Source organism: Artemia franciscana, chromosome 3 (assembly GCF_032884065.1).
Source record: "Artemia franciscana chromosome 3, ASM3288406v1, whole genome shotgun sequence".
NCBI classification, from domain to species: domain Eukaryota; kingdom Metazoa; phylum Arthropoda; class Branchiopoda; order Anostraca; family Artemiidae; genus Artemia; species Artemia franciscana.
Genome location: NC_088865.1, coordinates 2,619,402 through 2,640,371, shown reverse-complemented (window position 1 = coordinate 2,640,371; position 20,970 = coordinate 2,619,402). Strand labels below are relative to the sequence as shown.

At 34.7% G+C, this 20,970-nt stretch overlaps 2 non-coding genes across 2 annotated transcripts; both read left to right on the top strand.

Annotated features, from left to right (window-relative positions):
- Positions 1-4,717: 4,717 nt before the first annotated feature.
- LOC136025573 (U1 spliceosomal RNA) lies at positions 4,718-4,881 on the top strand. The gene has a single exon (XR_010617114.1). It is a non-coding gene; the product is annotated as a U1 spliceosomal RNA (small nuclear RNA).
- A 2,179-nt stretch (positions 4,882-7,060) lies between these two features.
- LOC136025580 (U5 spliceosomal RNA) lies at positions 7,061-7,176 on the top strand. The gene has a single exon (XR_010617120.1). It is a non-coding gene; the product is annotated as a U5 spliceosomal RNA (small nuclear RNA).
- The last annotated feature ends 13,794 nt before the right edge of the window (positions 7,177-20,970 follow it).

Sequence of the window (20,970 nt, the reverse complement as noted above, 5' to 3'; positions counted from 1 at the left end):
AATTTTGTATTTTTTGCCAGAAGGCAGATCACGAATTCATGTTAATTTGTTTTTTTGTTTTGTTTTTTTTTTCCAAAGGGTGATCGTATCGACCCAGTGGTCCTAGAACCCTTTGACAGGGCTCATTCTAACGGAAATGAAAAGTGCTAGTGCCCTTTTTAAATGACCAAAAAAATTGGAGGGCACATAGGCCCCCTCCCACGCTAATTATTTTCCCAAAATCACCAAATCAAAATTCTGAGATAGCCATTTTATTCAGCGTAGTCAAAAAACATTATGACTATGTCTTTGGGGACGACTTACTCCCCCACAGTCCCGTAGGAGGGGCCACAAGTTACAAACTTTGACCAGTACTTACATATAGTAACAGTTATTTGGAAGTGTACAGACGTTTTCAGGGGGATTTTTAGGTTGTGGGGGGGTTGATAAGAGGGGATATGTTGGGGGAACTTTCTTTGGAGGAATTTGTCATGGGGAAAGAAAATTTTCATGAAGGGAGCGCAGGATTTTCTAGCATTATAAAAAAAAAACAATGAAAAAATAAGTATGAAAAAGTTTTTTCAACTGAAAGTAAGGAGAAGCAGTAAAACTTAAAACGAACAGAAATTATTACGTATATGATGGGCTCGCCTCCTCCTAATACCTCGTTCTTTACGCTAAAGTATTTTTAGTAATTTGAACTATTTATTCTACGGCATTTGTGATTCAGGGGTCATTTTTAAGAGATTGGGACAAAATTTAAGCTTTAATGTAAAGAGCGAGGTACTGACGAGGGGTGAACCCCTTCATATATGTAATAAAAACATGAGAATACAGAAGTTCGTTACGTAAGCTGATTCGTAAGCTACGTATATCTTTTACTTAGAAAACCATTCGTAAAAAATAAAAGTTCTAGTTGCCTTTTTAAGTAGCCAAAAATTCGGAGGGCAGCTAGGCCTCCTCCCCCCTCCTTTTTTCTCAAAATCATTCGATCAAAATTATGAGAAAGCCATTTGGCCAAAAAATAAATATGCAAATTTCGTTTTAATTATTCCTCTGCAGAGAACCAAAATCAAAACATGCATTGATTCAAAAACTTTCAGAAATTAAATAAAAAAACAATTTGTTTAACTGAAAGTAAAAAGCGATATTAAAACTTAAAACGAAAAAAATTACTTCGTATATGAAAGGGGCGGCTTCCTCATCAACGTCCTGCTCTTTACGCTAAAGTTTTTTACTGTTTTAAAATGTAGAGTTGATAGAAAGAGTCAAACTTTAGCGTAAAGAGCGGGGCGTTGATGAGGAAGCAGCCCCTTTCAAATACGAAGTAGTTTATGTTCGTTTTAAGTTTTAATGTCGCTCCTTACTTTCAGTTAAAAAAAACTTGTTGTTTTTCATTTAATCTTTAAACGAACAGGATGGGCACAATCTTTAAAGGAGCAGGGTGGGCACATTCTTTAAAGGAAGATGAGCACAATCTTTAAAGAAAAGATGAGCATAATCTTCAAAGGAGCAGGATGGGGACATATCTTTAAAGGAGCAGGATGGGCACAATCTTTAAGCGAACAGGATGTGCACAATCTTTAAAGGAGTAGGAGGGGCATAATCTTTAAAAGAGCAGGATAGGCTCAATCTTTAAAGGAACAGGATGGGCAAAATATTTAAAGGAGCAGGTTGGACACAATCTTTAAAGGAACAGGATGGACAAAATCTTCAAAGAAGCAAGATGGGCATAATCGTTAAAGGAGCAGGATGGGCACAATCTTTAAGGAAAGAGTATGGTCACAGTCTTTATAGGAGCAGGATGGGCACAATCTGTAAAAGAGTAGGATGAGCAAAATTTTTAAAGGAGCAGGATTTGCACAATCTTTAAAGGTACATTTTCATTAAAGGTACATTTCATAAAGGTACATTTAAAAGTGCATTTTCATCAGATAAATTTCACGCTGCTTCATAAATTCCTGATCTATCCGGATAAGATGCTGATTCAGCGATAGATGATAGTAGTATTACTTTTCCATTAACAAGTGCATTCCATTTTCCAGCTAACTCGTTGATACATACAATGTTATTGACTAAAATACTTTTATGATCAAATTTCGATCATTGGATATGATCATCTTCAATGGGAATAAGTTCATCGATAAGATATTGTTTGAAAACTCTTTCTGAAAAATATAAAGCATTAAAAATTGTTTTAGAAAGGTCGTGTGTTTCATCTTTCAAAGAAAGGTTTTGGTCTGTTCAAAGCGACAAGCGATATGATCCTGCACTAATTCTAGCTGTGTTAAATTTGGACAACTTGCTTAAAATGTTTGAAGTGGTACATCAACGGTCACCCTTGACGTTTAAGCTGAACAAAATCATGGGTAGGTAAGGGGTTCCGCACAATGGTTGGTGTTTTTTAAACTGACATTTTTACCTCGTTGCCTTACAACCACTTCCTTTGACAGAAAACTATGGTCAGGGTTAAAAGTAAGAACAATGAATACATAATTAAAACTAGGGGGTGAGCCGTTTATAATCTACGCCGTCTGGCACAGTAAAAATGAGCAGCAAATTGGGAGGTTGCTGTACCGGTAATAAAGCATGTTGATTGACATCATTAAGTTTGGGAGTTTTATTTTATTTTGGTCTCCCAGTGCTTCTTCCACCAGATCCATTAAGATACAAGGGATCCCATGATTTAGAGGAGGTACAAGGCGATCTTTAAAAGCTTCATCGGTATCTAAAAAACACATTTCACTATATAAATGGGGTTCAAAATCATCTTGACTAGTTGGTGTCAGATAAACCGCCAAATTGATTCTAGGAAAAATTTGTTCAGCTACTTTGAAGCTAAGAATATTACGACTATTGATGGTTCGATCGTTGCTTACATCTGTGGTGAATACATACAGCGTTGAAAGGCCTCACATATCTGTAATTAACACAAGCGTAATCTATGACATTTTTGTAGGATAGCATTGGAATTTGCGCCGTAAATTGTCGCCGTCAAATATTGCGATTCCCACTTTGTTGCGATTCCCACTTTTGCTTGTCTTCTAACCAAAGATTTCAAGAGGTTATGGATACCAAATAAACTTTTTTTCTAGCTTTCCTTCAGTGATTGTAATTCAGTTATATTTTTGAAGTAGTTCATTAAAACACAGACAGGTTCCACTGCATATACATTCTAAAATATCTGAATTATACATTAGCATAATTATAGTGGTATCCCTTAGTTATTAGGCAAAGGGCATTCAGCAACTTCAATTATATTAAGAAGCACTGATGGGTATTTAATTCCTCCTTCTTGTTTATCCTTCACAGAAACAAAACTTTGATAGGATTTACATTCTCCTGGGAGGGGATCAACAACCTCAGAATTAATTTTACAACTTTGAAAATATTCTTATTTGAGTGGCACTAAAATAACATCTTTAAATGTATTTGGATGAGATGTCATATTGTAAATCTTTCTTTAAAAAATAAGGCTCTGAACAAATTTTCTAACGCCGTAACTCATCCCGATCGTTTATTTATCTTTATTTATTTTTTTCAAGGCAGAAAATGAGAGTGACAGTTACCAGGAAAATCAATGGAGCCATTTTTCAAGAAAAACAAATGCAGTTATTGTACATGCAATTATTGTTCGCTTACAGGGAGCTGACCTCAATAGAGTAGATAGATTAATAAGATAAATAGATAAATAAACATTTCCGGACAAGTCTCCAAGTGGTGGGTCATGCTAAAAGTAGCTTTTCTCACAACATTCTTTCACGCCTTTCTTTCTCAGACAGTTTTATGGACTGCAGGCTATTTTAATGATGCTTCAATGTGTGTCTTCAGATCTAGTTTATGGTCGTAACAAAGGGGTCTTCATAGAACAACACTTTTGATGGGGAGAAGAATTTCTGGCATGATTTAAAAACGAGGATGAAAATTAAGGTATTTTTAAAATGAAAGTGTGCTATAAAGAATTTTTAGGTGTAATTGTCTACGAGAAGTCTTATGGGATGGGGGGAGGGAATTTTCACCGACGATGAAAGTATCAGGGAGATAATTTTCAGGCAGGAAGTATTTTATGTGGGAGGAATTTTCCATGAAGGAATTTTCTCGGGGATAAGAAAATTTTCCTATGAGGAGGAGCCGAATTTTGTGGCGTTATTTGAAAATCGAACGGAAGTTAAATGAGTCCGTATACGAAGGGGTTTGGCCCCTCGCCAATAGCACTCTATGGTAGAGTAGATTTTGATCCAATTCTTTAAGAACGTCTACTGAAACACGAGGGGTGTTTAATTAGAATGAGAAGCTTTTCTAATGATCCAAAAAAACTTTGTTAGATACTTTAAAACTTAAATCCAGAGGAATAAGGATGAGTTATTAATCTCTAATTTTCCTGGGATCATTTTTGGTCTACACCTTTGATAGTCAACGGGTATGATTTCATTAACTTCACTTGAGTTTCAGAGTATTTCCTCCCTTTTCAAAAATCTTACAAAGTATTCCTAGGCTCGTAGATTTTGATAGGTAGCATTAAACATAATAAATCCTATATGCTTAGAATCAAACAGTTCGTGGTAACGAACTGTAGTAACGAGCGACCCGGCTCAATAGTAACCAAAACTCAAAAAATGGAATTTTGGTACCAATAGCTACATAAAAAAAATCGCATTTTAATGCTAATTTTAAATATATAAGTTTCGTCAAGTTTAGTCCTACCCATCAAAAGTTACGAGCCTGAGAAAAACAATTCATACTTACCTGGCTGGGGAGCTGCCTTGATCATGAAGGAGGTGCTCCCAGGGTGAGGCCTTTCCATTGCACTTCGGATTGGCTGGCCCCTGTGATTACCCCAAATGGGGATAACTCAACAGCGTAATTTTTGGTAGTGGGGGACTGCGTTCGTGCGGACCCCTGTCCACACATTGAATAGGTTTCTTACTTTGAGCCCGCACTATGTTGCAATTTTGTAAATTGAAAGGAAAAAGTATGCAAATTGATAATGTAAAAACCAAGTAATTTAGAACATCTCTTAAATAAACACATTTTGTTTTTCTTAGTCTTGTATTAAAGCAAATGATGGGGTATCAATGACCAGTTGCCATAATTAAATTAAATTGCCTAAACTGATTGAATTCCTGATGCATTTTGTTTTTGAAAATTCTCCGTAATTATCAAATACTGATTTTTAAATTGAACTAGGAATCGAATCCAATTGCTGAAATTTAAATTAAGTCACAAAAGCTAGTCTTAAAAAGTGAAATGCCCTTGGTCACCACACATTTCATCAAGTCAATTGTATTGGCAACATATCAGACTAAGAATTCCTTCACTACCGCTAAGCTTCTTGGAATATTTTAATAGGGGGCCTTTGGCTACAGCAATTGATCGACCATTCAGCTACATTACAATTATTTTTGGGCCTGAATATAATGACTGAAATAAATACAAGAAATGATTCTTGTATTTATTTCTTAAGCCCTTAGATGGTGTAAAAGCGATTCAAGTCCAAGCTACATTTAGTCCTCTTTTGTTTCGTCTTAAAAAGTAACTATTTCTGGAGTTATTATCCTTAGAGCATAGCCACGTAATTTATTTAGGCTAAAAAGTAAAAGGCAAATCATTGCTCAAGAAATCTGAACAAAACTCACTCTTTCTGCTAAGTCCTTCTAGCTCGACTTCATCTTATAGGACTTTTTTTTTCATTTCTTTTGCTTTTCTACAGTGGCGTAATTTCGTCAAAATCCAAACTTGAAGGGGATGGAGGAGCAAAGATGGAACCCTTTGTCCAAAATAAAGTGAAAATAGCAGTAAAAACTGAAAAGAAGCCATTTTGTACCACAGAGGCACTATTTAGTACTCTAAAAGAGCTATAAATTTACTTTAAAAAAAAAGAAAAAAAAAGAGATGTGTTTCTGTAGATCCTTAAATTTATAGGTTTATATTAGTTTAGACTAAATTTTGGAAGAAACTAAATTTCAGAAGGGGGTAGGGGAATGAGGTTTGGGGAAGGGGAAAAACAAGGTTTAGGAGGGGCAGTTGCATCTTCCAGCTCCATAACAAATTACGACCCTACTTTTCTATGGTTTTGAACCTTAGAGTTGTTTAATAAGCTTTGATCAAATTCTCCTATAAAACTGGAATTCTACTTGAAGGTCATCTATTCTTCAAGACAGTCTTCTGGGCTACATGGTTAGTAAGAAGATGGAATTGTAGAATTACTCAAGTAAATGACAAATGAAAAGGACATTTGTCCTTTTCATATAGCGCCTCCTTCATGATCAAGGCAGCTTTCCAGCCAGGTAAGTATGAATTGTTCAAAACTAACATTAATCAGGCCTAATTAATCAGGCCTAACAGTAATCAGGCCCAAAAATAATTGTAATGTAGCTGAATGGTCGATCAATTGCTGTAGCCAAAGGCCCCCCTATTATATGTAAAAAAATGTAAAATGTTAATGTAAAAACCAAGTAATTTAGAACATCTCTTAAATAAACACATTTTGTTTTTCTTAGTCTTGTATTAAAGCAAAGGATGGGGTATCAATGACCAGTCGCCATAATTAAATTAAATTGCCTAAACTGATTGAATTCCTGATGTATTTTGTTTTTGAAAATTCTCCGTAATTATCAAATACTGATTTTTAAATTGAACTAGGAATCGAATCCAATTGCTGAAATTTAAATTAAGTCACAAAGGCTAGTCTTAAAAAGTGAAATGCCCTTGGTCACCACACATTTCATCAAGTCAATTGTATTGGCAACATATCAGACTAAGAATTCCTTCACTACCGCTAAGCTTCTTGGAATATTTTAATAGGGGGGCCTTTGGCTACAGCAATTGATCGACCATTCAGCTACATTACAATTATTTTTGGGCCTGATTACTGAATATTTATGTTATTTTCTGCGGATGTAGTTTTAGTAGTATGTCATTAAAGTTGCCCATGAATTGCTGTTCATTGAATGATTTTTTGGCCCGTATTTACTTGATTTAACATTGAATTTCTCATTGCTTTTGAACCTTGTTAAAAAAAACCACGAGGATTTACTAGGATTTATTTTTATATACCCAAGTCAACCTTAGCAATTTTCATAGCTCTGGCCTCTCCTCATATCGAGTTAATCTTTCGCCTTTTACTAAAGATTACCGTGGGGAGGGGCACTTGATGAGTCTTAACAAATTTTTGAATGCCGAAAGGCAGACTAGTCTACACAATTGTTGTATGTTTTAATATTTCAAGATTACTTATCTAGATATTAATATTATTTAGATACTATCTTACTTATCAAGATATTAGGGTTGTCAGACAAGTAACCCTGGAAAATGCAAGATAATTGAAGTCATTTATGAAGAAAAATCCAATCTTTTCAAAAATATAAAACAAATTGTGAACTTATGGGCAAATAGTAAAAAGGGACAGTAATTGTGAAATATGGCACAACTTCCAGGGGTGTCTAAATAAGCTATGTTTATAGGGAAGTAGACGTAATTAGTGTTGTTAGTCGCCTAGTTGCCTACAGCCCTTCAGTTGACAGGTGGCTGGCTAGATGTTTGTTGTTATCTTTTGCAGATTACATCCAGGGAAGCTACTTTTCAGCGGGTAAGGGATGCTCGAAGGCACTCTTGGTTTGGTGCAATAGTGTGCCAAGTCCTAGGCGCTCTTGACTCCCGAATCTCTTAGGGCCCTCGTCTAGGAACCGTATTTCCATTCCAGTTTAGGGGATTCCTCTAAAATGAGGAGTTTTGAGATCTTACAGGGGCAAATCCTTTCATTTGGGGACTCCATTGGTTTCTAGGCACAATACTCAGTCTGGCGGGAGAACACGATCCAAGAGACAATTCTCTGTGTGAAGGGAAAAGAGAATCAACAGGCAATTCTCCATGTGAAGGGAGACCGAGAAACGGGTCTGTGAGGAAGGAGAAGCCTGGAGCCTAAATGCAAATATAACACAAAATCCCTGTGATTTACCACTTCAAAGTTTTATCTTCGTTGATACATTCGGGGAGTCTGAGCCACGTAATTTATTTAGGCTAAAAAGTAAAAGGCAAAGCATTGCTCAAGAAATCTGAACAAAACTCACTCTTTCTACTAAGTCCTTCTAGCTCGACTTCATCTTATAGGACTTTTTTTTTCATTTCTTTTGCTTTTCTACAGTGGTAGAATTTACCACTACTAACAGTAATTTATTTAGGCTAAAAAGTAAAAGGCAAAGCAACTGTCGGAATTGATTGTCCCTAAAACTTTTATAAATGTAAATTTGACTCGTTGGCCGCCCAGACACAAATTCATAGTGTTTAACATTAATCTAATCGAATGTTCCGATTACTTTCATGACGTCATAAAAACATCTCGATCCCAAGATAATAGTTTAAGGTTAAGTTTACTCCTTTTTGAACTGATTTGGAAAAGATTATATATTAAAAACTCTAAATAAAGATTCGACGATTAAATATGATACCACTTGTAGCAAATATGACACATTATGGAATCTGAGATGACACAAAAAACACACATTTTTGGAAAAAATATGACACACTCCCTAAAAAAATTTTTTGCAGCCCTGGTGAGCATTGTTGATATCTCCGAGATATCTATTGCGTTTCAAGTAACGGTCGGGGCACATGTTTAGTGTTTGTTGCCGTCCTTTATGGATTACATCTCAAACTTAAGTGATAACCTGAATGGACAATTCAAGTTCTGTATTTGTATGCTGAACAACTGATTCACAGTTAGGATCCTCAGATTGATCAGCATTTCAAAAATTGTTTTCTATTTGAATTTTTAAATATGACAATTTGGATTAAAGACCGAGCCTATATTGACTGTTATGTAAAATTTCTTTTATATTTATGGCGTGTTTTTTATCTAAAAAAAAAAACACGTCAAAACTGCAGAATAGTAATTAAATACCATACACTGTTATTAATGTATGTAAATTGTTTTTTATTTGAAAATTACATAAGATAAAGAACTTCAAACATATTGAATTCATATGAAAAACCAATATTCAAAAAATTCAAGCTAAATCGAAGAGTTACTACCTATGCAAAGCTGTGTTTCTTCTTTTAGAGAGGTCAAACATGCATACCCTTCTAGTTCCTTTATACTACATGTAAACAGTGAACAAATTGCCTAACTTGCAGCCCTTGTTCTGGGGGCTGTGAGGGGTTGACATGTCCAAAGATATACCTATAGGATCTATCAGCGATTCTGAAGACGGCTCAAAATTTTGATTGGATGTTTGTTTTGGGATATGATGGTCGTGGAAGGGGGCTGATTGCTCTCAATTGACTTTTGACTCTTGAAGAGCACTAAAATTCCCAATCAAATGAGCCCTATCTAAAGTTTCTCCGACCTCCTATTCCAGAAAACCGTATTTACCTTTAAGAAATAATTTATAACCCCGACCCCTAGGCTCTGAGGAACTATTTCAACCCCGTAGGCCTTTTTATATAATCTTTAGACTATTTTGGAGAAATAGCTATCTCAAAATTTCCATCTGATGAATTTGGGGAAAACAAGACATGGGGTTGGGGCTAGTACCCTCCTATCACTTTTGACTCCTGAAAATGACACTAGGACTTCTGATTTCCAATTTAGTGAATCACATGAGAAATTTATACCACTACCCATTTCATAAGAACCTGAAGTATTGGAGCGGATAACTCATATATCTTATAGCCTTGGGGGCCACAAGGGGGGGGGGTGTCATCCCTAAAGATATAATTACAGGACCTTCCAAATTTTTTAAACAAAATGGATGTCTCTTTAAATTTTATTTGATGTATTTGGGGAAATCGTGGGCAAAGGGAAGGGGTGCCCTGCAATCACTTTCGACAAGTAAAGAAGACTAGACCTTTCCATTTGCAATCCAATGTGCCACCTCTGAAGTTTATGTGACAATCCTTTCCAAAAAAAACATTATATACCCTGTGGCCTAACTTACAACTCTTGCCCTGCGGGTTCTGGGGGGGGGGGGTTTAATCTTCAAAGATAAAATCACTGGATCTTTCAAGTACTCTGAACAGATTGGCTTTCTTAACATATTGATTACATATGCTTGTGTAAATGATGGGCGTGGGGGTTAGCTGCCATCCAATTACTTTCAACTATTAAAAAGGGTACTAGATCTTCAACTTCAAATCCAGTGAGCCCCTTCTGAAGTTAATGCGACCCCCTTTCCATAAAAAAAAATTTTTTATTGGGAAGTATATTAGCGTTTTCTGGGGGATATTTTTGTTTGGGGGGGGAGAAGTTAGGGGGAGGGTACGTGGGAAGATCTTTCCATGGAGGAATTTGTCATGAGGGAAGAGAATTTCCATGAAAGGGGAGCAGGACTTTCTAGCATTATTTGAAAAAACAATGAAAAATAAAAATGAAAAGCTTTTTCAGCTGAGAGTAAGGAGCAGCATTAAAACTTAAAACGAATAGAAATTATTGCGCATATGAGGTGTTCACCTCCTCTTAATACCTCGCTCTTTACGCCAAAGTATTCTTAGTAATTTCAACTATTTATTCTACTTCCTTTGTAATTCAGGGGTCATTCTTAAGGAACTGGGAGAAAATTTAAGCTTTAGTGTAAAGAGCGAGGCATTACCGAGGATACCCTCTCATATACGTAATAAAACATACGAGTATAGAAGTTCGTTACGTAGGCTAATTCGTAAGCTACGTATATTTTTTACTAATGAAAACGTCCGTAAAAAACTAAAGGTTCTAGTTCCTTTTTTAAGTAATCAAAAAGCTGGAGGGCAGCTAGGCCTCCTCTCCCGCTCCTTTTCTTCTCAAAATCTTTGAATTAAAACTATGAGAAAGCCATTTAGCCAAAAAAAATTAATATGCAAATTTCTTTTTAATTATTTACGTGCGGAGAGCCAAAATCAAAACATGCATTTATTAAAAAACGTTCAGAAATTAAATAAAAAAACGAGTTTTTTTTAACTGAAATCAAGGAGCGACTTTAAAACTTAAAACGAACAGAAATTACTTCGTTTATGAAAGGGGCTTTTCCTCCTTAACGCCCCGCTCTTTACGCTAAAGTTTTTTATTGTTTTAAAAAGTAAAGTTGAAAGAAAGAGTCAAACGTTAGCGTAAAGAGCAGGACATGGAGGAGGAAAAGCCCCTTTCATATACGGAGTAATTTCTTTTCGTTTAAAGTTTTAATGTAACTCCTTACTTTGAGTTAAAAAAAAAACTCGTTTGCTTTTATTTAATAAACATAAAAAACCAAATCTTTTGATGCTCTCATTGCTATTATAATTCGGGAAGTATTTTTTTAATGGGTGAGCTATATATATGCATCTTTGTGTGTCTAGAATATGGGGCAATCTGCAAAGAGCAATGAGTCTTCCGACGACGGAAGAAGCTTTTGCGATTCGGCTACTCAGCTCCTTGTCTAAGGAGCTACCATTGAAATCACGCAGCCAAGATAGGTCAAGTTCGTCGCTCTCAGATCCAAATTTTTTATCTCCCTACCTTTCGGATTAAAACAGCAGGCTGTATTTGAAGTTTTTATCCGACGCCAAGTGGGACTTTAGGACATATTGGAGTAGTATAAGATTAAGATAACAAAACTTATGGTAGATACTGTGTTCTGTACTTCATGCTACCGCATAGACCATGATATGATTTTTCTTTTAATTTGACACAGTTTTACGGCCTACTAGAATCATACCATTATTGTCCCTGAACGCTGAAGACCCAAACTATACCATTTTTACCAGGAAACGCACGGGTTGAGTATAATGTTTTGATAAAATGTTAAGTTGAATTATTATGCCGTTATTGTCCCTGGAAGGTGAAGACCAAAACTATGCCTTTTTAACCAGGAAACGCGCGTGTTGAGTATAATGTTTTGATAAAGTGTTAAGTTGAATTATTTGTTTATTTTTAGTGAAGTACCATTAGCACAACTATAGGACCATTAACTACAGTTGAAAAATTACTTTTTAAAAAGTAAATCACTTTGTCCAAGCACAAAGTAATCGCTCAATTTAAACAGAAATTAATGAAAAAAAAATTAGTTCTCTTATTAATGACATTTTGTCATACTAAATGCTATCAATTTTCAAATTTATCCTAACCACAGTTGATGATAACCACAATTAGTCACAGATTGCTGACCTAACCACATAAATAAAAATCAAGATTTGATGATGGAATAATATTGGTTTGTTGAGACAAATTTAAGCATAATGTGGTTTACTTATGATTCTTATCGACACAGCATGACAGCCTAGCTAATAAAGACTTAGGTTTTGCTGTAAACTCATTAAAAAGACTTTTTTTTATGGAAGTAGAGAGTAAATCTGAAACCTAAAACCAACAAAAAGTGTTGTTTTGTAGTTTACAAAACACATCGGCAAAACTTGATTAAATAAACTAATTGTAGAATTTTGAAAAATCAATGATTTACTCAAAAGACAAAACAGTGCCAGAAGCAACAACTCATTAATTAGCCTACAGATTAAAACCAGGCTAATTGGTAAGGCTCTTAATGGTTTTTCATTGGCCAGGAAATCAATAAATTTGCACGGGCGATTTTAACACTCTACAAAACTGAAACAAGCTCAGTTTTCAGTGAAGTTTTATTTGGGTGTGTTGTTGCTGCCAAACTACGGAAAGTCGCTGTCACATCTCATAAGAAGAATGATCTTTATGAAATCATCAAAGACACCGTCAATGACTAGGAAGAATGGAGAATTTAAAGTATGCATCAAATACTTCAATGTATGTGAAGTATTTGTATCAATACTTGTAACAATGTAAAAATTTATTGTAACAATGTATTAATGCATTGTAACAATGTATCAAATACTTCAATGTAGAAAAAATATAAAGGAAGATAGAATTGTATAAAGGAATGAAAGAGTGAACCCTTTATCGCATTGGGGAATGTGAAGCGTGAGCAGATTTGTTGACCTTCCGAGGTTTGGTGCTGCGATGGTTTGCCATGACTGCTGCAGTAATGCACATTGATTTGCATACTATCCAGGAAAAATAAATACCATTGCCTAAACGAGAAATATTATTCTCACTCTTCCCAGGTACAACTAACGTAAACGACAAGATTTAATTAATATTGCAAAACACATTCATCATCAAACTTCAGCTGTCCTCCCTCGTAAGGCTCTATGGCTGGGAATGCTGGGGGAAAGAACTAACAACAACACAAAAAAAGATGGGGACAAAATCGAAAAGAAGAGAATGAAAATGAAACCACATAGACACTAAATATGAAAATAATCAATCGGTTGTTTACCACTGACTACTCGCCAAAACCTAACCGGAGCAACAGTGACAAGATAAAACAAAACTAAATAAACAGATAAACAGTGATCTAAATAAAACAGAAGAACACTCAATTCCAAATTTGACCAGATACATCAACCGATCCTCGTGGTGAATGAAAAGTCGAATTTATAAAGCAGAATAATGCAGATTCTTAATTAGTTTATTGGTTCCTTTTTTCACATTTGTTTCTTACATGTGTGATCTTTTTTTTTAGCGAGTCATGGTAGAACGTCGGTTTCCTTTTATTTAAAAAGAAAATCCTAGTATTTAGTGTTCCTTTTAAATAAAACAGAGAGTTCCAAATAACCATTACTATGTGTAAGCACTGGTCAAAGTTTGTAACTTGTAGCACCTCCCACGGGGACCGTGGGGGAGTAAGTCGTCCCCAAAGACAAAGTTATATCGTTTTTTGACTACGCTGAATAAAATGGCAATCAGAATTTTGATCCGTTGACTTTGGGAAAATATTTAGCGTGGGAGGGGGCTTAGGTGCCCTCCAATTTTTTTGGTCACTTAAAAAGGGCACTAGAAATTTTTATTTCCGTTAGAATGAGCCTTCTTGCAACATTCTAGGACCACTGGGTCGATACGATCATCCCTGGGGAAAAAGACAAAAAACAAACAAACAAATAAACACGCATCCGTGATCTGCTTTCTGGCAAAAAATGCAAAATTCCACATTTTTTTAGATAGGAGCTTGAAACTTCTACAATAGGGTTCTCTGATACGCTGAATCTGATGGTGTGTTTTTCGTTAAGATTATATGACTTTTAAGGGGTGTTTTCCCCTAATTTCTAAAATAAGGCAGATTTTTTTAGGCTCGTAACTTTTGATGGGTAAGACTAAACTTGATGAAACTAATATATTTAAAATCAGCATTAAAATTCGATTCTTTTGATGTAGCTATTGGTATCAAAATTCCATTTTTTAGAGTTTTGCTCACTATTGAGCCGGGTCGCTCCTTACTACAGTTTGTTACCACGAACTGTTTGACAGAAATATTTCTTTGGAGCATTACGCGTCCACCAACTACAAGTATCAGGTTCGTCAAAGTACCTGCTGTTGTTTTCTTGTCATTGACAAAGCCTGCCACAATCTCTGCTCCTTCTCGTTCAATCCATTTGTCTTTGAATACTGATGACAGTCGTTCCACAGTAACAGGTTTAACGTGGTCTGAGCTTGTTTTCTGAATAAGCAGCTCGTTAACGATCATACAATTTTCGCAGCATGGCATCAATATAATAGGAGTCTTCCCCTCTGTGGCTATTTTTATGTAGAGATCTACAATACAAAAACCAAGTCGAATATCAGAAAGAGTATCAGCATAACTGGTCTTTTGTCTCATATTTACTGTTAGTTCATCGTGTTCAAACTCTTACCATAGGCCGGATGCACCCATTGATCTAATTCTACTTTTGGTTTCAAGACATGTCAGAGGTGTATACGGGGAATAAGCAGATACTGGTTGCAGCTGAAGAAAGTGTCCAAACAGCAGGCAGTTAGCATTACCCATAAGGTAAATCAATTACCCATTTTTTGGGTAAATCATTTTCAATTGGTAAATCAATACCCATTTAGTAGCTTTAGTAACTTTAGTTTCAGTAACTCTAGGCAAGTAGCTTACAAAAAAGCACAATGACTAGAATAAAGACACTGTCAAATTAAATGTAAAAATCAGACGCAAATGGAATGAGAAAGGGGTGGCTCTCAATGAAACTCAATGTCTGAATACTCGGAGTTGAGCTGTCACTAGTCGCTACTTAATTACAGCTAAAAAAATCGAAGGCTTTAACCTGTTTCAAAGATATTATTTATAATAAAGAAGAAATTCTAGCCGAAAGTAACTGAAATATCAAAATATTATGCAATTTTTGACAAGAACTTAATCATCATATCTCATTATATCATATTTTAGAGCGTCAAGGTTTTTTCATCTTGGTAAGTATCTTTGTCGTGCAGGCAGGATAAAATATTCAGCCAACTAATTTTTTAATCTTTCCCAAAGACATTTTGGATCTAAAAAACATCCAATAACAGAAATCTGAACAAAGATTATTACAGAGGGTATATTAAACAGTGCCGATTCTTCATAACCATACACTGTTCATTGTCAAAAGTGAGACGATAGTGTAAGTAATATTACTCGTATTTCGCATAACGAACACCATTCACAGTAAAAGGATATTCAAAAGCTGTTACCACGCCATAAAACTATATCCCAATAAATTGGAGTTAATCAAGGGATCGTTACGTATCTTGGCGTATCTTTCATTGAAAAAGACAATCCAATGTTAGTGATGTTAAGGAAACGTTTCATAAGTTGACATTCCCTAGATAAAAGTAGTTAACCTGTCAATGACGGATCTAGGGGGGCGCACGCCTTCCTGAAGTGGTTTTGGATTTGTGGTTGGGACTGCTTGCTCTGTTTTGGGTTGGGACGAAAGTTATTTCTTGTAATCGGTTTTTAATAGTTGAGTCTTAAATTAGTTTTAAATATAAAGACTGCTTCTTTTTGCAAACAAGTTTAAAACAAGGCTTTGGTCACTTTGTGCGATCTCTGTTAGGTTTTACTAGTGTCACATACCGCCAAAAAATTATTCAATTAAATTTAGGTTTATCAAGGGAATCTGTTCGTATTACCACAAAAGCCAAATGGGAGGCGAAAATCTTCATTTCGTAATACAAGGAGGGGAAATTTAAAATCCTAACTTCATTTGGCTGTCGAACTGATATTTCAGGACTGTTCTCGCACAACGGGACTGATAAGCAAAATATTTATTTCTTTTTACCTGTCAAAAATTTGGTTTCGAGTCTTTCTATGGTACTGAAGCGAAGAAATTGATAATATTACTTTTTTGGCTGTCCTTTTTCATTTTTATATTTGCTTTTTTTTGCGAAGTGAGGTAGTTCTTACAACATTGTTGTTTTTAGGGGATTTTTATAATAGAAAGTAAATTTATGAGAAGTGCAAGATCGAAGTTTTTGATTTGGTGAGGAAACGGTGGCAACTTTACTGCCCATTTTCACCTAATTAAAGCTCTGCCTTATATAACATATCATCTCCTCTGTTCATCCTAAACATTAAAATAAAGTCCAAACTCTGTAGAACTTTAATAAAAGTGCGTATAAGTATATACTTAAAGCTAACTATATGAGTCGAAATAATCCTTCCAAGGTCGGACTAATCATTTAAGAAAAATGAATTTTCGAAAAATTGCTTACAAAAGAAGGCAAATAATTATGTGTTTATTATTTTACCTAGCTGATATTGATGGGTCACTGATTTCTCAGTTTGAATCAGTGGAATGGTATCGATTTTTTTCCAAAATTTACAAATAGAACATTAATAAAAAGTGGAAATTCGAACAACTTGAGTTAACCACGGAAGCGGAATCCAACTACAATATTACTTCAGAATTTTTCATCTTACAATGCCAACCAGCCACAAAATATAGTTTTTTTTTTTATAGGGGCTGCATATATTTATCCATAAAATTGTCTAAACTGCTGTATATATATACCGCTGAGGATTTTTATACTTATTTTGATACATGCCATCCAATCATTTTTCTTTGATTAGTTGTTTACAAATTAAAATTTTCACGGGACAACTCTTTTACTTAATTCTAAATAAGAGTCAAATATCAAATTTTTATTTTTGTGCTCGACAGACAGATCGAGATTTGAACTTTGAATTGAACATTTGAAAATCTCAAAACTAAAAAAAAAAAATATTGAAGATAAAAAAAACTTTCAATTTAATATCTGAAAATCTCAAGATTAAAAAAAAACTATTAGAAATCTACCACAACTTAAAACCCTAAGAATTTAAATCACTAGACTATGCCTATCAAATACGAAAATACAAAAACATAATTATTTGTTTTTTGAGGAGTATTTCGACTCATACACTTAGTTTGAAGCAAATACCTACATGCATTTTTATTAGAGTTCATATTCTTCTAACGATTTTGGTCTTTATTCGAGTATTATAAGATAAATAGAATAGGAAATACTACGAAGAGCTCGAAACTGACAGGACTCTAGACTAACATGACTAGCCATTATAAACATTCACCAAAATATAGAGGTTGACATCGACCGCGTAAACAAACAGTTCGTGGTAACGAACTGTAGTAAGGAGCGATCCGGCTCAATAGTAACCAAAACTCTAAAAAATTGAATTTTGATATCAATAGCTACATCAAAAGAATCCCATTTTAATGCTGATTTTAAATATATAAATTTCATCAAGTTTAGTCTTTGCCATCAAAAGTTACGAGCCTGAGAAAATTGTCCTTATTTAGGAAAATAGGGGTAAACACCCCCTAAAAGTCGTAGGATCTTAACGAAAATAACACCATCAGATTCACCGTATCAGAGAACCCTACTGTAGAAGTTTCAAGCTCCTATCTACAAAAATGTGGAATTTTGCATTTTTTGCCAGAAGACAAATCACGGGTGCGTGTTTATTTGTTTGTTCTTTTGTTTGTTTTTTTGTTTTCCCCAGGGGTCATCTTATAGACCAAGTGGTCCTCGAATGTCGCAAGAGGGCTCATTCTAACGGAAATGAAAAGTTCTAGTGCCTGTAAAGCGAAAACAGGTGAAAACTAACGGGAAAATAAACGAACTAAGAGGTGGAAGGGGCCCAGAGAAAAAATATAATTATTTTTCAATTTTGAGCCTAACTTCCGCAAAGGAGTAATAATGTCAGAAGCCCCAAAATACCGAATTATTTCTTTTCAAACAGTTCGTGGTAAGGAACTGTAGTAAGGGGCGACCCGGCTCAATAGTAAACGAAACTCTAAAAAACGGAATTTTGATGCTAAAAGATACATCAAAAGAATCGAATTTTTACGCTGATTCTAAATATATAATTTTCAATTAATTTAGTCTTTACCATCAAAAGTTACGAGCCTGAGAAAGTTTGCCCTATTTTGGAAAAAGGGGGAAACATCCCCTAAAAGTCATAGAATCTTAACGAAAGTCACACTATCGCATTCGGTATATCAGAGAACTCTATAGCAAAATTTTCAAGCTCCTATCTAAAAAATGTGGAATTTTGTATTTTTTTTCCAGAAGACAAATCACGGGTGCGTGTTTATTTGTTTGTTTGTTTTTTTTTTGTTTTTTTTTCCCATGGGTCATCTTATCGACCAAGTGGTCCTAGAATGTCACGAGAGGGCTCATTCTAACGGAAATGAAAAGTTCTAGTGCCCTTTTTAAGTGACCAAAAAAATTGGAGGGCAAATAGGCCCCCTCCCGTGCTCATCTTTTTCAAAAAGTCAACAGATTAAAATTTTAAGATAGCCATTTTGTTCAACATAGTCGAAAACCATAATAACTATGTCTTTGGGAATGACTTACTCCCCTACAATCCCTGAGGGAGGGGCTGCAAGTTACAAACTTTGACCAGTGTTTACATATAGTAATGGTTATTGGGAAGTGTACAGACGTTTTCATGGGGATTTTTTTGTTTTGGGGGTGGGGTTGATGGGAGAGGGCTTTGTGGGAGGATCTTTCCTTTGAGGAATATGTCATGGGGGAAGAAAAATTCAATGAAAAGGGCGCAGGATTTTCTAGTATTACTATAAAAAAACAATGAAAAAATAAACATGAAAACATTTTTTCAAATGAAAGTAAGGAATAGCATTGAAATTTAAAACGAAGAGAGATTATTACGCATATGAGGGGTTCTAAAAATCCTTTGCATAAAGAGCGAGGTATTTAGGAGGAGATAAATACCTCGCTCTTTATGCTAAAATATTTTTAGTGATTTCAACTATTTATTCTATGGCCTTTTTGATTCAGGGGTCATTCTTAAAGAATTGGGACAAAACTTTCAATTTAGTGTAAAGAGCGAGGTATTAACGAGGGTACAAACCCCCTCGTACACATAATGAAAATATAATAATATAAAAGTTTGTTACGTAAGTTAACTCTTAAGTTACGTATATTTTTTACTAATAAAAACGTTCGTTGAATATTAAAAGTTCTAGCAGCCTTTTTAAGTAGCCGAAAAATTGGAGGGCAGCTAGGCCTCCTTCCCCACCCCTTATTTCTCAAAATCGTCTGATCAAAACTAAGAGAAAGCCATTTAGCCAAAAAAAATTAATATACTAATCTCATTTCAATAATTTATGTGCGGAGAGCCAAAATCAAACATGCATTAATTCAAAAACGTTCAGAAATTAAATAAAAAAACTAGTTTTTTTAACTGAAAGTAAGGAGCGACATTAAAACTTAAAACGAACAGAAATTATTCCGTATATGAAATGGGTTGTCCCCTCCGCAGTCCCACGCTCTTTACGCTAAAGTTTTTAATTGTTTTAAAAAGTAGAATTGTGGCAAAGAGTCAAACTTTAGCGTAAAGAGCGTGGGACTGCGGAGGGGACAACCCATTTCATATACGGTGTAATTTCTGTTTGTTTTAAGTTTTAATGTCGCTCCTTACTTTCAGTTAAAAAAACTAGTTTTTTTTATTTAATAAATAGATAAGACGGGAGTAGAAATAGAGAAATAGACTTTCTCTTATAAAAGTGTGAATTCCGTAATTTAAGCGAGATATATCGAATTTTAAAACGTGAAAAGATACGCTACGTTAATATGAAGTAAAATTTTGACTAGTAAATTTTTAAGATTTCGTCAAAGTTGACCCTGTTTAATAAAACATTATTTTTTAAAAGAAACAGTGATTAGTTAATGCTTTATTGCCTATACCTAAAACCGTCGTTTTAAATATCTACTATAGTATTTAATGTTTAATATACCTTTAACGAATATACAAGTTGTATTTTTATTCTCACTTCCTGCTCTTTATTGCTATCATATTTATCAAGCGATGCCACAAAGTTAGGTGATACGCTAAATGGTCTGATCTATACAAATTGTCACAAAGAGTGCATAACACCAAAAGATGGTTCAAGACCAATTTTATTTTTTTGACAATAGAAAAGCTTAACTCACTCGCAATAGCTGTCAGAAGTGCAAAGGCAAAAAATTATTCAGAAAATATTAAATATCATTCTGTTATAGATGGTGAACAGCTTTTTATTTTTTTATGGGGGGATGGTTTTTATGACTTTTTTTGTATCAATATTTTTACATCAATTTAATTTCAACAGATTTATTAGAAGCTTAACCATCACCAGATTTTAGATTAAATTTACGACTATTTCCACTATCTACCTATGACGCATAATTTTGAAGATTCCCATTAAATTGGGGGTATTTCTTTGTTCGCAATTTTATCCAAGCAACCAATTTTGTGCCATCCCCCTTAAAGAAAATATTTGAATCACCCTTGTAACATGCATTAGCAGATTTTTTTTTAGCCCTAGTCATTTGTTATTAGTATAACCATTTCGGGACACTTACTTAATGATCTCCAACTATGAACGGTTTGAAATATTCACAAACATTTAGAATGAGGGGACAGAATCTGTTCTCAACATCTGACGTGTCAATTTGTTGTTTTTCAATTGTTCAAGCTACAAATAATACAAACAGGTATTTTTCATTGAAAATGTCAAAAAAGTGATTTTTCAATATCTAGGGGAGAAATGTCCCATCGAAGTATTAGTTCTTGAAAAAAGACGAGCAAAAACCAAAACCTTTGCGGAGTTTTCGACGATTTCCGCTAGTTATTCTATTCTTCTCCATTTTCTGAGGTGCCGGATTTTATTTTTAGTAACCATCTAAGATTACAT